The 15,626-nt window shown below is 47.4% G+C and overlaps 1 protein-coding gene across 6 annotated transcripts in view; it reads right to left on the bottom strand.

Annotated features, from left to right (window-relative positions):
- Nucleotides 1-15,626, bottom strand: part of SGPP2 (sphingosine-1-phosphate phosphatase 2) — a 110,798-nt gene that overhangs the window by 68,128 nt on the left and 27,044 nt on the right. Inside the window, exon 1 of one of the 6 annotated variants that reach the window (XM_045034534.1) lies at nt 1,214-1,368. The exons of 4 other annotated variants lie outside the window; for them this stretch is intronic. The gene's annotated coding sequence lies outside the window, so the exon portion shown is untranslated. Of the gene's footprint in view, nt 1-1,213; nt 1,369-15,626 lie in introns of those variants that run through there. One more of the 6 variants, XM_045034535.1, reaches the window with a different exon arrangement.

The following is a 15,626-nucleotide window of genomic DNA, read 5'->3' as shown; positions in this document are numbered from 1 at the left end:
TGCACCAATGTCCTTGCAAGGTCGTTTTCCTTATCTCTGTTGGTTTTTTTCAGACCTGAGCTGTAAATGCGTTTTCCAAAGGTCAAGTTTGAGACAGAGCCCACAGGAATTCGCCTCTAGGGCGATGGTGTTCGGCTGTGCACTTTAAATGGAAGCAATAGGAAACTCACCATCTAGGGCTAAGGGGGATCAAATCTATGTGGGGGATGGCACGGCCTTCCTTAAAAATAAGTTTAAGGGGCGCCTGGGTGGCTCAGTCGGTTGAGTGTCCGGCTTCGGCTCAGGTCATGATCTCTCAGTTTGTGAGTTCAAGCCCCGCGTAGGGCTCTGTGCTGACAGCTCAGAGCCTGGAGGCTGTTTCAGATTCTGTGTCTCCCTCTCTCTCTCTGCCCCTCCCCCACTCATGCTCGCTCACTCTCTCTCTCTCTCTCTCTCAAAAATGAATAAACGTTAAAAAAAAAAATAAGTTTAAGACCCAGGGGCGCCTGCGTGGCTCAGTCTGTTAAGCATCTGACTTCAGCCCAGGTCATGATCTCACGGCTTGTGAGTTTGAGCCCCGCGTTGGGGTGCCGACAGCTCAGAGCCTGGAGCCTGCTTCGGATTCTGTGTCTCCCTCTCTCTCTACCCCTCCCTAGCTCATGCTTGCACTCTCTCGGTCAAAAAATAAATACACCTAGGGGCACCTGGGTGGCTCAGTCGATTAAGCGTCCGACTTCAGCCCAGGTCATGATCTCACGGTTCATGAGTTTGAGCCCCACGTCAGGCTCTGTGCTGACAGCTCAGAGCCTGGAGCCTGCTTCGGATTCGGTGTCTCCCTCTCTCTCTGTTCCTCCCTCACTCATGCTCTGTCTCTCTCTCCCCTTCAAAAATAAAAACATTAAATAAATGTAAAAAAAAAAGTTTAAGACCCAAAGCTCTTTTATAATACACACAGAACAGCAGCACTCCCTTCACCATGGCCTTGCTTTAGAGAAGTTTTACAGACTGAGGAGGAAGAAGCCACTGAACGCAGAGCAGATGGCCTGTGACAACAGGCCAGGGAGAGGGAAAGGCCCAATGTCCGGGGGTCACCAACACGGGCTCCGGAGGCAAAGGTCTCCCAGTGAATCCCAGCTGCTCCCCCACATGCTACCTGAAGAGTCTCACACCAATGACGTGATCTCCCAGGGCCTCAGTTTCCCCTTCTGCAAATGGGAATAATAACAGTATTTACCACTCAGCGACGCCGGCAAGATATAATAAATCAGTAGCGCTGACTGAGCGTGCAAAGCAGTCCTTGCAGAGCCGGGCGGGAAAACAAAAGAGCTGCCAGCCACGGACGAAGATGTAGCCGCCAAGATTTCTCAGAAACGCATGCAGGTCACCTGGGGCACCTTGTTAAAGTGCAGCTTTTGAAGGATCACCTGGGGAGGGGGGAGGGATGCTGTGCGGGCCACCGATCTCCCAGGTGATCCGTATGTTGCCAAGTTGCCAAGCCTCGGACCACGCTTTGAGTAGAAAGGTCAGCCCCCTGAAGAGCTTTTAAAGCCAAAAGTCAAGAGGTGCCTGGGTGGCTCAGTCAGTTGAGCGTCCGACTTCGGCTCAGGTCATAGATCAGGCCCCGTGTCGGGCTCTAAACTGTCAGCGCAGAGCCCTCTGAGGATCCTCAGTCCCCCCTCCCCCCTCTGTCCCTCCCCTGCTCGAGCTCTCGCTGTCAAGAATAAATAAACATTTAAAAAAAAAAAAAGTCAAGCTCTCAGAGTTAATCCTCCCTGTTAGAGGAAGTCTCAATGGGAGTTTAGGAGCATAGGATAGCGTGATCAAAGCAACAGGTCAAAATGCTGGTGGCAAACCAGAAGGGGACAGTTAGCAAAGTCCATGGACGACCCTCCAGTAGGGTCTGAACACAGGATCTGAACCCAGACAGGCACCTCGATGGCAGGAAGGACTAAAGGGAAGACAGGTGTAAGAGACGCCCCACCGAAGTAGCAGCAGGATCAAATAACCACCTGATAATGCGGAAAGAAGGCAGCCATCTTGGGCTCCTTGCCTTTATCGAGAAGGGTTTGCATAAATTCCTGGATGACAAACCTTACTTCCTTAAAGGGAATGTTTGTACCACTGTTAGCACCCTGCGGAATCCCGGCTCGAAAACAAGGTTCTCTGACCTCTGTAGGCAGGGGCGTCTGTTCTTATGTTCTCTGTTAATAGGGAGGCAGCAGTTTGCTTTATTATTTTTTTAAGGTTTTTATTTTTATTGATTTTGAGAGAGAGAGAAAGAGGGATAGGAACAGAGAGAGAGAGAGGAGAGAGAATCCCAAGCAGCTCCACACTGTCAGCGCAGAGCCCGACACGGGGCTTGAACTCACAAACCATGAGATCATGACCCGAGCTGAGATCAAGAGTCTGACGCCCAACCGACTAAGCCACTCGGGCGCCCCAGCTTTGTTTGTTTATTTATTTATTATGAATGAACTTAAGGAAAGGTAAAAACTAAGAAGAAAGTATGCCATATCCCGTTAAGACTGATGGTTTGGGAGGAAGTTCTGATTTTTTTTTAAGCCCAACTGGGGAAATTCTCTGTCACCTCGAGTTACGTCTGCGTTCGCGTGCGCGTGTTCAACCTGCACGCTCACCCTCACCCATTTCTGAGGGTTGCCACATTGGGCACAAGCTTGGCCACGATCATTTCTCGAGACAGGCGATACCTTTTTGTGCTTGGGATTGTGGGAGAAGAGGGCTATCAGCCTATGGTGTCCAGATCATTAGCCATTTATGGAGACCAGGCCTCCCCGGAAAAGTACCTTCTGTGGTTGGGACAAATGTCCCAAAAGGCAACAGATGCAGGATAAAAACTCTACCTTGTAGCTATTCAGCCAGAATTTCTAATCTAGAGCCCAGAGACTGAGAAGGGCAAATTCACAGAACTTGGTGTCTCTTCTTTCTTTTTTTTTTTTTTAATTTTTTATTGTTTATTATTTTTGAGAGAGAGAGAGAGAGACAGAGAGCAAGCAGGGAAGGGGCAGAGAGAGAGGGAGACACAGAATCAGAAGCAGGCTCCAGGCTCTGAGCTGTCAGCACAGAGCCTGATGCAGGGCTCGAACTCACAGACCGTGAGATCATGACCTGAGCTGTAGTCAGCCACTCAACTGCCACCCAGGCGCCCCAGTGACTCTTCTTTCAATAGAATCTGTAATTTGCAAGGTTTTGGTCCTGCTACTTCTCTCTGAAAGACTAGGCTTTGGTGGACGTGCCATTGCACACTGCAGGAATATTTATAAAATAAACACTCCTTCAGGCTACTTATTTTATTTTTTCTAATGTTTATTTATTTTTGAGAGACAGAGACGGAGCACCAGCATGGGAGGGGCAGAGAGAGAGGGAGACACAGAATCCGAAGCAGCTTCCAGGCTCCGAGCTGTCGGCACAGAGCCTGACGCAGGGCTCGAATTCACAAGCCACGAGATCATGACCTGAGCTGAAGTTGGACGCTCAACCGACTGAGCCACCCAGGCCCCCCAGGCTATTATAAGACACTATCATGTTCATCCACCAAGTGCAAACCAAGCAATGCCCAACCTTTAAAAAGAAAATTGAAGGGGCACCGGGCTATGGCAGGTGGTGGAGCACTGAACTCTTGATCTCAAGGTTGTAAGTTTGAGCCCCATGCTGGGTAGAGAGAGGACTTAAAAATAAAATCAAGGGAAATTGAAAATGGAAAATCTTTTCTAAACAGAGGTCTTGTCTGTGTCGATCATTGGTTCATTGTTTGCACTGCGTGATGGAAGGTTAACAGTAAGTAAGATTATTTCAGTTAGCAATATGATAAAATTAAAGCCGGATAATGTAATACAAAGGGGGCATGTGTGTGTTGGGGGTTGCTCTTCACGGAACACCTCTTTGAGCTGGGCCCCGCCTTGGGAGGTGAGCCAGTTCCTTTAGGGTCTGAGGGTTAGAGACCTCTTAGGGGCACCTGGGCGGCTCAGTCTGTTGAGCGGCTGCCTTTGGCTCAGGTCATGATCTCGCGGTCCGTGAGTTCGAGCCCCGCGTCGGGCTCTGTGCTGACAGCTCAGAGCCTGGAGCCTGCTTCAGATCCTGTGTCTCCCTCTCTGTCTGCCCCTCCCCTGCTCATGCTCTGTTTCTCTTTCTCTCAAAAATAAATAAATATTTTTTAAAGAGAGAGAGAGAGAGAGAGAGAGAGAGAGAGAGAGAGAGACCTCTTAGTAAAAAACCCCAAAGTGCACTGGAACATGACGGCTTGGGATTTAGGGAGGCACCGACAGTCACTGAAACCGTTTCAGATAAGAGCCTGATGTGATCTACTCCAACAAGACTAGAACAAATCTTGGGTCGGAAACCGTGAGAAGAAGCCCTGCTTTAATTCTTTCATTTTTTGATTTCTTAAACTTTATGAGAAAATACCATTAATTAGCAGCGCTGAACTTAAACTGGGGTGGAGTCACGCTGCTCCCACGGTCAGGTAGCCACATGATTTCCTAGAATCACATCTCTTTGCTAATAGGCTCCCAGCCCTTTTAATTAATTGCCCTTATTATTACGATTTTTTTTTAAGTTCAGAGAATCAAGACTTTCCAACCTATAAAGACAATTACATGACGATTACTCAGGAAGCCCGAGAAGGACTGGCCGTGTCCCTTGAAGGGGAAACAGAAGAAACGAGAATGAGCAAGGGTTTCTTCTCTCGTCCTGACATCCAGATAGAATGACAAGTTGGGTGATCTCACCGATGGCTAGTGGGTGTTCGGTGATTAAAACTTCAGGATGGCGACACCGAAAGTCAATAAAATGGACATACAATGGAAGGACAACTTCTCTGAATGAAAGAGCTCGAAAGGAGACTGTGTGTGAGCCGTAATCATCTGCTCAGCCGGCATGTGTCAGGGTCCCCCAGTCTGTGTCCCAGAATAAGAGCTCGAGAGGACTGAACACAAGGTGGCCCTTGTTCACAGCGGGGGGTTTAGCGGGGTTTGAGCTTTGTTTTTGGTGCTTTTTGTTTTTGTTTTCTTCTCCTGCCAACCCATCACCTTTCAGCTCATCCTCTGCACATCTGATATCTTGGGCTTCTGTTCCTCAAGAGCTGGCTCTCAGATTGGGCACCGGCAGAAAGGATGGACCAGTAGGTGTCAAAGACGGTGAGACTGCGACAGTGACCCACGGCGGCAACCGTGCCCGCACCTGAATCTAGAAACGAGTCCTCCAACTCGACAGAACACGGTCTCATCATTGCTTTCAGAACCCGGTGCCTGACACACACAATTATTTGCTTACGAAGCAAATCTAGGAATGAGAGAGAGAGAGAGAGAGAGAGAGAGAGAGAGAGAGAGAGAGAGAGACAGCCCTTTGCAGAGACTAAAGATGGGGCCTCTGCTGGGAGAATTTCCTCCCCAGGCAATAAGAACAGGGCAGGAGTCAACACAAAGAACAGGAATAACCACTCCCATTTTTAAAGGGGGGTGGGGAGGCATGGGACAACCAGCCACCCTTTAAATTCTCAAAATGTGTTAAGAACTTAACTGTTTTTCAAAAACATTTTGGATCTGCTAAAACCTGAAACACATTGTACGAAACATTCTTCCCCCTAATTGTTAAGCCCTTGCGTATTCAGGGGGATTTTTGGTGCAGATGTTTCTGATTCGTTTATATTAACTTATCAAAATGACATTTGGAAGAGCTATATGTTCAAGAAGGAGTCTCATAAGCTTGGAGTTCATTAGTTTTAACCCAGGAATTTCACCCACCCCTCCCGCCCCAACGCACATACTCCGCATCCAGAACTTGGAAGGGCCGATTCCGTTCTGTTTTAAAAGCGTGGCGGGAACTTACCCAATTCCTAATTCCCTTCAGAAGGCATTTTCTACAGCATTAAGAGGCACCACCGGAATGTTAGAAAGTTATCTGGGCACATACAAGGTTTTCTTCTTGGTGAGCATTCGTGTACACAGATTTAAAAACATTTAAGTGCTACAAAAATGAAATGGAAGTCGGACACTTTGCGCCCGAAGTCAAGGGGATTTTTATCCAGAGGTTCTTGTTCCTCTGGGCAAAAGAGACACAGAATTTTTAACTTGGAGTTTGTTGTTGTTGTTTTAATATGAAATTTGTCAAATTGGTTTCCATACAGGACCCAAAACTTGGAGTTTTCTTTGCCGAAGGCGAGCGTGTCAGTGGGTGTGTGTGGACACGGACGGAGAGGGAGAAAAGCAAATAAACCTTCTCCGTGCTACCTGTGCCCGTTTCTTGAATCCAGCCTTCTACTTCTCTGAGCTCTCCGGGAATCCAAGACGGTAAACGTAGTACTTTGGAACCATGTTTCTTTCTCGATCCACCCCCACACCCGGGGGCACTGTCACTAACCGGCAGTGGGCATCGAAGGGCATCAGATGGGAGAGATCCGGGAAGGACAGGTGGATGGACGGACGGAAGGGAGGGGCTGTTTCCCAAGACCCTCACTCCCTCTGCAATCCCCTTAAACCTCGTCCGCATGAAAAAAGCTGGGGAGGTTCCACCAATTTCCATCATGTTCTCAAACTGCAGTTCCCTCTGCAAGGCTCTCTCTGAGCAAGTTTAAAGCCACTCATCACAAAAATAGATGCAAGAAAAGCTTTGAAATAGTGTGTACACACATGAAAGGGCACTAAGAAGGAAACCATGCTGGGTCAGAACAATGGTCCTCCCCACCCAGCCTGTCCCTGGCACACTCTGGTTTCTTTGTGCCTTGTGAATGCCGTTTTTTGTTTTGTTCTGTTTTTTTTTTTTTAAATGTTTATTTATTTTTGAGAGAGAGAGAGAGAGACAGAGCAACAGCAGGGTAGGGGCAGAGACAGAGGGAGACAGAGAATCCAAACCAGGCTCCAGGCTCTGAGCTGTCAGCACAGAGTCTGATGTGGGACCCGAACCCACGAACTGTGAGATCACCACCCGAGCTGAAATCAAGAGTCAGGTGCTTAAGAGACTGAGCCACCCAGGTGCCCTGAACTTTCTCATTTGTGAAGCGAATATGTGTATCTTCACCCACACAGTGGGTATAAGACCAGCTCCCTCGCAAAGATGCGTGGAAGAGGAAATGAAGTCACGTATGTAAGCCACGTTGTGCCACATCAGACACTCGGTATGCGGCTCAATAAATAGTAGTTGTATTTGCATTGTTTTTATTAATAGTATAAATAATAAGAAAACATCAGAAGTAGCCACTTATAGGGGAACACGAAGAGGGAAAGGAGTCAGAGGATTTGAAAAACAAAGACATCATAGAGGAGGCAAGGAGGCTGGGGAACCGTGACAGAAGGCAAAGGGCAGGGGGGCATTCAGCCGAAGGGACAGTGAGTGCGGAGCCACGGAGGCAGCAAGCCGGTGTCCCGGACGTGGGCCACGTCCTGTAAGCTAGACTGTAAGGTATTTACAAGGAGATCTGCTGGGGGCAGGGCCGGAAGGGGACCGGAGGCAGACAGAGGAGTACTGAGAACCGTGGGTGATGGGGGGGGGGGCACTGAGTGTGAGCCAGGAATGACCTGGTCAGAGATGTGCTCTAAATGGCTACCGTGCTCGCAGTCTGTCCTTTCTCAGTGAGCTCCCACGTCTTTCAGATGCAGAGCGTCCAAGGGCTGGGCACAGACAGGCTACCACAGGTGCCCCCAACCGCTTCCCACACTGTGCTCACGGAGGGTGTGACAGCCGGTCGGCCCCTGCCGCCCACAGTCCCTCAAACCAACGTGAGCTTCTCTCCGCTCCCATTTCGCCCCTGAGATAAAAGCTGGGCGACTCCGAGAGTCTCCACCGGCCACGCTGAAGACGAAGAAAGCTTCCTTTCTGTTTCTGGCCTTGGCCGAGTCATGTGGGATCTGATGATACAGTTATTTAGCAAGAAACCACAGAAACAAAAACAAGTTGATGAAACCCAGAGAAGGCGAGTTCTTCCGCGGATGGTGACTGAACGCCACAGGGCCACGCGACGACCCACCCTGAACAAACCCGTAGGCTCCAGGTGTCAGCTCAGCTCTGTCACCGGCTGCCACATGCTTCATTCAGATGCCACACAGGGGACCACAGTTCCTAGACCTAAGGACACAGAATTCACTGGAAATACCAACGCGCGGAAAACGTGGTTCTCATTTCTTTTCACAAAACGCGATTTCCAGAAAGTGCCGTGTGACTAGAACCGATGACCCTGATGTGTCAGAGATGGTCAGAGAAACGTGGGGTTTGCAGCCTCGATGAGCAAGGGAACCAGACCAAGTTCGACAGGCCGCGGCATTCTGCTGCTGAAAGGGACAAGGGTGAATCAGGGAGGGCGCAGATGGGCAGGCAGAGGAGAGAAAAAGAAAAGGGTTGGGGGTCCTCCCACCCCAATTTCAGAAGGGTGGACGGAGGCCCATGTATGCAAAGCCCTGTCCACTGCCTCGCGCACACGCGCCCAGGCTCCCTTCCTGCAGCTCTCCAGGCCGCGACGGCGACCCTCCCCGCTAAGACAGTCCTCGACACACTGTCTGAGATGGAGGCTGCTCTGGTGCAAATCATGACTGCAGGGTCACGTGTGTCCTTGTTCGCCGCCCACGCCGGCGGCATGGGGACCACTTGTTTGAAATTCAGAATTTCAGGTCTCATCCCAGACCTGCAGGATCACTGGGAATTTTAAGCAGCTCTCCTAGGTGATTTGCATGCATATGACAGGTTGAGAATATTGATGTTTGAGAAGCGCTAATCTATATTAGCAAACCTATATAGACAATCTATAGTTTGTCTATACTGAGAAGACAAACACCGTGTGTGAACGTACTGAAACCATACAGTTCTCCCCAGGCCTGCGCAGCACGCAAGGGGAAACAACTGGAAAGGTACGAAATCATTCCAGGAAGCACAAGCAAGTGCGTTGCAACGGAAAGTGGACTGGGGGTCGCCGAGGGTCGGCACCGCGGGGAGAGACCGCTAATGGGGACGGATTTCTTTTTAGGACGATGGAGATGCTTGCAAACTGATCGCGGTGGCGGCCGCCTAACTCTGGGAGTGGACTAAAAACCAAAGACAGCGGCGAACTGCACGGTATGTGAATTACACCTCAACAGAGCTTCAAAGGAGACACAAAAGAAAGCACTGGAGAAGCTTGGAAATCCCAAACTGAAAACTTCCGATTTCTGTAACAGAGACCACGTGGGGAACCGGATCTTGAAGGGGAGCTCAGCTAAGAGGCGGTCCCAGTTGGCTGAGGTTGAAGGGGTCGGTTAGGGAGGGGAGTTTCTTTCAACGCAGAGGCATTGAAATGGTCCACTGGCTCTTACAGGATTCAGTGCTGCCCTTAGAGCCGGGCTACCAGGACCCACGCCCTGGACTCTGTGATTCGCGCCCCACATTGACCATCCTTGAACCACGTCCTTTCTCACAGAACAAGGGAAGGTGTTCAGTCTTCTAGATTGTTCTCCAGGCTCTTGGGATCCCAGCATTCTTTGCTCAAATGCCTAAGCCTGCATACAGGGCTTGCACCTTCTCTCCCCCCAAGTCTGTCCTCCCTAGTCTGGACAGGAACACCAGTGTGCACTCCCCAGACCCGAGGGCTAGCCATTGGTGGGGGACGTAGACAGAGCCCAGGCACATGGCCAGTCCATCATGCAGTCCTGGCTGAGTGGGTGACAGGCTGGCTCCCTGTCTTTGCAACGTTCCAGTGTGGAACTCTGGAAGCCTGAGAATTCTAAACACGAACCCGGCTTACCAGGTCGCGGGAAGATACAGATGTCAAAGTAGGAGGTCACAACGTGTCATACTTAATGCTCCGTCAGCTAAATGAACGACTTTAAAATATGTTGACCTATGGGATCTCTGTGTGCCGTTGTGCGCTTGTCCTAAAACCCTGCAGGTTTAGAGGTCGATCATTTTTTCTTCTTCTCAGTTTATCAAGCAGTGAGTATTTCTGATCTCCCCAGCATGTCAGATTTTATAGGCAAACGTTAATTATTCATTAAAGGCCATCTTATCTTTTCATTACTTCATACATAATAAATACCAAGGATTTATTTTTGCTCCACAACAGTACAGGAAGCTTTAGGATAAGAATCATCTTAAATGTGTTAGTTTTCATGTTTGCCTCGTATTTGCAAAACAAAAGGTGATTAAAACAAAAGGGGGTTGTGTTTGGGGGGAACTCCCAGGAATTAAAAAGCAATGAGAAAAGGCACTCCTGAGCTACTTTTCTTCTAAAAGATGGAAAAGGACATCGTTGGGGAAAAAAAGCAAGCCGCTGGAAACTGGTTTTTTTTGTTTGTTTGTTTGTTTGTTTGAATAACAGAAACAGCTTAACTAGAACTTTGGGGGGAAAGAAGAAACTTAATGAGTTTAAGCATGAGAGTTTGCAGAGTCTCTCCTGGCTGTCCAATTCTTCGTAACTGATGGTTTGGTAACAGAATTCTAGAAGGGGGCGATTTTGTTCTTGGCACACACAACCCAACATCTGAGCAGGAGAAGTAACCTCACTTTTGCGCCCTCCAAACTATTCTGGTTCTGGAATTACTTTTTTTCCTGCTGAGCTGTGAAGCCAAGGCCAAGCTCACAACCTTCCTCTGCCCTCCCGTGAGGGTACAGATGTCACCCATGCCTGATGCCAAGCAAACTGCCTCCCACTCAGATGTATTTGCAGAACAGGCTCCCCTATCCCTTCTGCCTCCCCCCGCTCCCCACCCCATCATCTGGATTCCTTGTGGGAACTCTGTAGCTCTTTCTTTGTAGTGAGGATTAAATTTAAATACAACAATTTGTATAGCACATGTTTCGAAATTTCAATCATTTTGGAAACCGGGGAGCTAGGGGACATGGGAAAGATGATCTCAGATAAGAATGAATTTGTAAGTTGCCATACGGCTGCTCCATCCAATATGGTAGCCATATGTGGCCATTTACATTTAAATTTAATTAGATTAAAAAATCCAGTTAGTTGTACTAGTCACATTTCCAGCGCTCAACAGCCCCATGTGACTAATGGCTACCAATTTGGACAGCACAGAAAGTTCCAATGCATGTGCTGAATGGGAAGAGAGTTTTCATGTTTTCTTCTATAGTTCCAGTCAAGCCTGCTTTAACTCTGTTGTTGCTACTATGATTTCTTATACGGTCACATTTTTGCAACTTAACACAATTTATTCTTAAATTCTAAAAGTAGAGCGTGGTGATCCATTATCTACATAGCTGCACAGATACTTCACAGCTTGGCTAATGTACTAAAAACCACGGAGTTAGACATTCTAAAAGGCTGAATTGGGTGGTGTGTGAGTTATTCTCGGTTTAAAAAGGCCCAACTGGTCAAATATCAAGTGATAATTTCATAAATCTTCCTCGTCAAGTAGTCAAGTATCGTAGAGCAGCCAAAATGACCTTATTCAAATGTAAAGCAGAGGAGGGTCTGGGTGGCTCAGTAGGCTAAGCGTCCAACTTCAGCTGAGGTCATGATCTCATGGTTGGTGAGTTTGACCCCCATCGGGCTCAGCGCTGACAGCTCGGAGCCTGGAGCCTGCTTCAGATTCTGTGTCTCCCTCTCTCTCTGCCCCTCCCCCACTTGTACTCTTTCTCTCTCTCTCAAAAATAAACATTTAAAAAAATGTAAAGCAGAGAGAACCAATTCATTTCTAAAAACAAACAAAACAAACAGTGGCTCCACCCTCCAACGAACGACTCTCCCTTGCACTTGGGAGTCCAAATGCATGTTCAAGGCTGGAGGTCTGACCACTGCACATCTTTCCTTTCTCTCTAGGGGCCCACCTCCTTTTCTATGCTCCAACCCCTCTGGCCTTCTTTTATTTGTTTTAAATTTAGTTATTGTTTAATTTACATCCAAGTTAGTTAGCATATAGTGCAACAATGATTCCAGGGGCAGATTCCTTAATGTCCCTTCCCCATTTAACCCATGCCCCCTCCCACAGCCCCTCCAGCAACCCTCTGTTTGTTCTCTAAATTGAAGAGTCTCTTATGTTTTGTCCCCCTCCCTGTTTTCATATTCTTCTTGCGTCCCTTCCCTTATGTTCATCTGTTTACTATCTTAAATTCCTCGTATGAGTGAAGTCGTATGATACTTGTCTTTCTCTGACTGACTAATTTCCCTTAGCATAATGCCCTCCCGTTCCATACACGTAGTTGCAAATGGCAAGATTTCATTCTTTTTGCTTGCCGAGTAATACTCCACATTGTGTGTGTATCACATGTGTACCACATCTTCTTTATCCATTCATCTGTCCATGGACGTTTGGGCTCTTTCCATACTTTGGCTATTGTCAATAGCGCTGCTATAAACATTGGGGTGCATGTGCCCCTTCAAAACAGCACACCTGTACCTCTAGAGTAAATACCTAGTGTGCAATTGCTGGGTTGTGGGGTAGTTCTATTTTTAGTTTTTTGAGGAACCTCCATACTGTTCTCCAGAGTGGCTGCACCAATTTGCCTTCCCACCAGCAGTGCAAAAGAGATCCTCTTTCTCCACATCCTTGCCAACATCTGTTGTTGCCTGAGTTGTTAATGTTAGCCATTTTGACAGGCATGAGGTGGTATCTCACTGTGTTTTTGATTCGTATTTCCCTGATGATGAGCGAGGTTGAGCATTTTTTCATGTATCTATTCACCATCTGGATGTCTTCTTCGGAAAGAATTGTCTATTCATGTCTTTTGCCCATTTCTTCACTGGATTCTTTGGTTTTTGGATGTTGAGTTTGGTAAGTTCTTTATAGATTTTGGATACTAACACTTTATCTGATGTGTCGTTTGCAAATATCTTTTCCCATCCCATCGATTACCTTTTAGTTTTGCTGAATGTTTCCTTCGCTATGCAGACGCTTTTTATTTTGATGAGGTTCCAATAGTTCATTTTTGCTTTTGTTTCCCTTACCTCTGGAGACGTGTTGAGTACGAGATTTCTGTGGCCAAGGTCAAAGAGGTTTTTGCCTGCTTTCTCCTCGAGGATTTTGATGGCTTCCTGTCTTACATTGAGGTTTTTCATCAATTTTGAGTTTATTTTTGTGTCTGGTGTAAGAAAGTTTCGTTTTTCTTCATGTTGCTGTCTAGTTTTCCCAGCACCACTTGCTGAAGAGACTGTCTTTATTCTATTGGATATTCTTTCCTGCTTTGTCAAAGATTAATTGGCCATACGTTCGTGGGTCCATTTCTGGGTTCTCTATTCTGTTCCATTGACCTGAGTGTCTGTTTTTGTGCCAGTACCATACTGTCTTGATGATGACAGCTTTGTAATACATCTTACAGTCTGGGATTGTGATGCCTCCAGCTTCGATTTTCTTTTTCAAGATTGCTTTGGCTATTCGGGGTCTCTTCTGGTTCCATACAAATTGTAAGACTGTCTGTTCTAGCTCTGTGAAGAATGCTGGTGTTATTTTGGTAGGGATTGCATTGAATATGTAAATTGCTTTGGGTCGTATTGACATTTTAACAATGTTTGTTCTTCCTACCCAGGAGCATGGAATATTTTTCCTTTTTCTTTGTGTCTTCTTCAATTTCTTTGATAAGCTTTCTATAGTTTTCAGTGTATAGACTTTTCACCTCTTTGGTTATGTGTATTCCTAGGTATTTTATGGTTTTTGGTGCAACTGTAAATGGGATCGATTCCTTGATTTCTCTTTCTGTTGCTTCATTATTGGTGTGTAGGAATGCAACTGATTTCTGTGCATCGATTTTATATCCTGCGACTTTGCTGAACTCATGGATCAGTTCTAGCAGCTTTTTGGTGGAATCTTTTGGGTTTTCCATGTAGAGTATCATGCCATCTGCAAAGGGTGAAAGTTTGACCTTCTCCTGGCCGATGTGAATGTCTTTTATTCCTTTCTGCTGTCTGATGGCTGAGGCGAGGACCTTCCAATACTATGTCGAACAACAATCCCTCTGGCCTTCTTTTAATACTTGTTCCTTAAGCATGTTCCCGCCTCACTGGCTGGCTCCTCCTTCTCAATTCTGAGATACCAGCCCCTCAAAGCCTCCCCTTGGAGACGCCTTTTCTGGCCACCCTCTCAGTGGCTCCCACTGCACAACCCTATCCTATTCTCTTCATGGTTCTCTTCATGGCTCCCACCTGGGAGTTTCTCACTCTTTTACCTGTTTGTCTACACTAGGCAGCAAGCTCGTTGAAGGCAGTGACCCTGACCAACGCCTTCCTGTGGAATCCCCAGCATCCAGCACAGTGGCTACTGTTCTCCCACATAGCAAGCATCCGATAAACACTTGTTGAACGAACAGAGCAACAAAGGGTGAGCCTGCTGTCAGCATGCAGTTTGGATAGAAGGGGTCTTAGAACGATCTAGAAGTTCTTTTTTTTTTTAAGTTTATTTATCTATTTTGAGAAGGAGAGAAGAGAGAGCATAAGTGGGGAAGGGGCAGAGAGAGGCAGAGAGAGAGAGAGAGGCAGAGAGAGAGAGAGAGAGAGAGAGAGAGAGAGAGAGAGAGAGAGAATCCCAAGCAGGCTCCACGCTGCCAGCACAGAGTCTGATTTGGAACTCACACTTATGAACCACGAGATCATGACCTGAGCGGAAACGAAGATTTGGACGCTTAACCGACTGAGCTGCCCAGGTGCCCCTAGAAGTTCTTAATGGTCACCCAGGGAGTTGTGGAAAACACACATGCCTGACCTCACTAGAGTCAGTCTGATCTATCAGATCAGGAGTGGGGCCCAAACTGGTTTATTTATTTATTTTTTTTAAAGCTCCGCTGTTTGGTCTAATTGCCTTATTTTCAGAAGAGCTAACTGAGGCTCAGACTCGGCCGAGTTTCTAGCTAATCAAGCAAAAAAGCCTAGGAATCGAGTCTAAGAAGCACAACTATCCAGGAACAAATCCACATGTATTTTGGGTCCCCCTTAGCTATGAAACCTCTGTGGTTCACGGTTAGGAGAAATCTAATTTGCATCAAGGTGAGGACCTTGCATAACAGGCCACTTCAAAGTTTATCACGACGTAGAGTCATATTAGCCCTGAACTCCTTCCTTTCTCTCTGAGGTTCTCCTGGATCAAGGCTTCCACCGTGGCAGACAGCCGTAGCCAAGTTCACCTTGGCTGCCTTTCTCCAGAGTCTGACGCCCAGAGAAGGATATACAACGCGGAACCGTGGCAAGAGGAACAGTATCCACTGAGCCAGCGGGGATACATCTTCCCTTATCTCTGTTAGAAAGACAAAAACGCCCCCGCGTCTCCTCCCTCTACCTTCAGACTATTGGCAGGTTTAAGAGAAAAGTCCCCGATTTGCATTGGCAAAAAAAAAAAAAAAAAGACACAAAGTAGAAGAGGTCTCATCCCTGGAGGTCCCAAAGGGACCTTTACAGAAGAAAGTGACGTGATAGAGTCAAAATGTTCACAAAAATGCCTGCACTGTCTTGGAAATTTACCAGATGGCCTCTGGCAGCCTAATCAAAAGAGGCAGTTCGGCCCCCTGGCTGAACACTTGGGTTTCGATCCTCGCTCTGCCATCCACTAGCTGTGTGGCCCTGGCTCCCTGACGAAAACGTCAACCTTCCAGAGCTGTGAAAATTAAATGCATCAATGCGCATCAAGTATTTAGAACAGCGCCTGGCATATAGAAAGTGCTGAGTGAACGGAAGCTGTTGACCGTGGTAATGACCCATCACCCCACCAGGCACCCAGCAACCACCGCTAGGCAAT

Source organism: Felis catus, chromosome C1 (genome assembly GCF_018350175.1).
Source record: "Felis catus isolate Fca126 chromosome C1, F.catus_Fca126_mat1.0, whole genome shotgun sequence".
NCBI classification, from domain to species: domain Eukaryota; kingdom Metazoa; phylum Chordata; class Mammalia; order Carnivora; family Felidae; genus Felis; species Felis catus.
The sequence above is the reverse complement of the archived record's forward strand: the minus strand, read 5'-3'. Positions and strand labels throughout refer to the sequence as shown.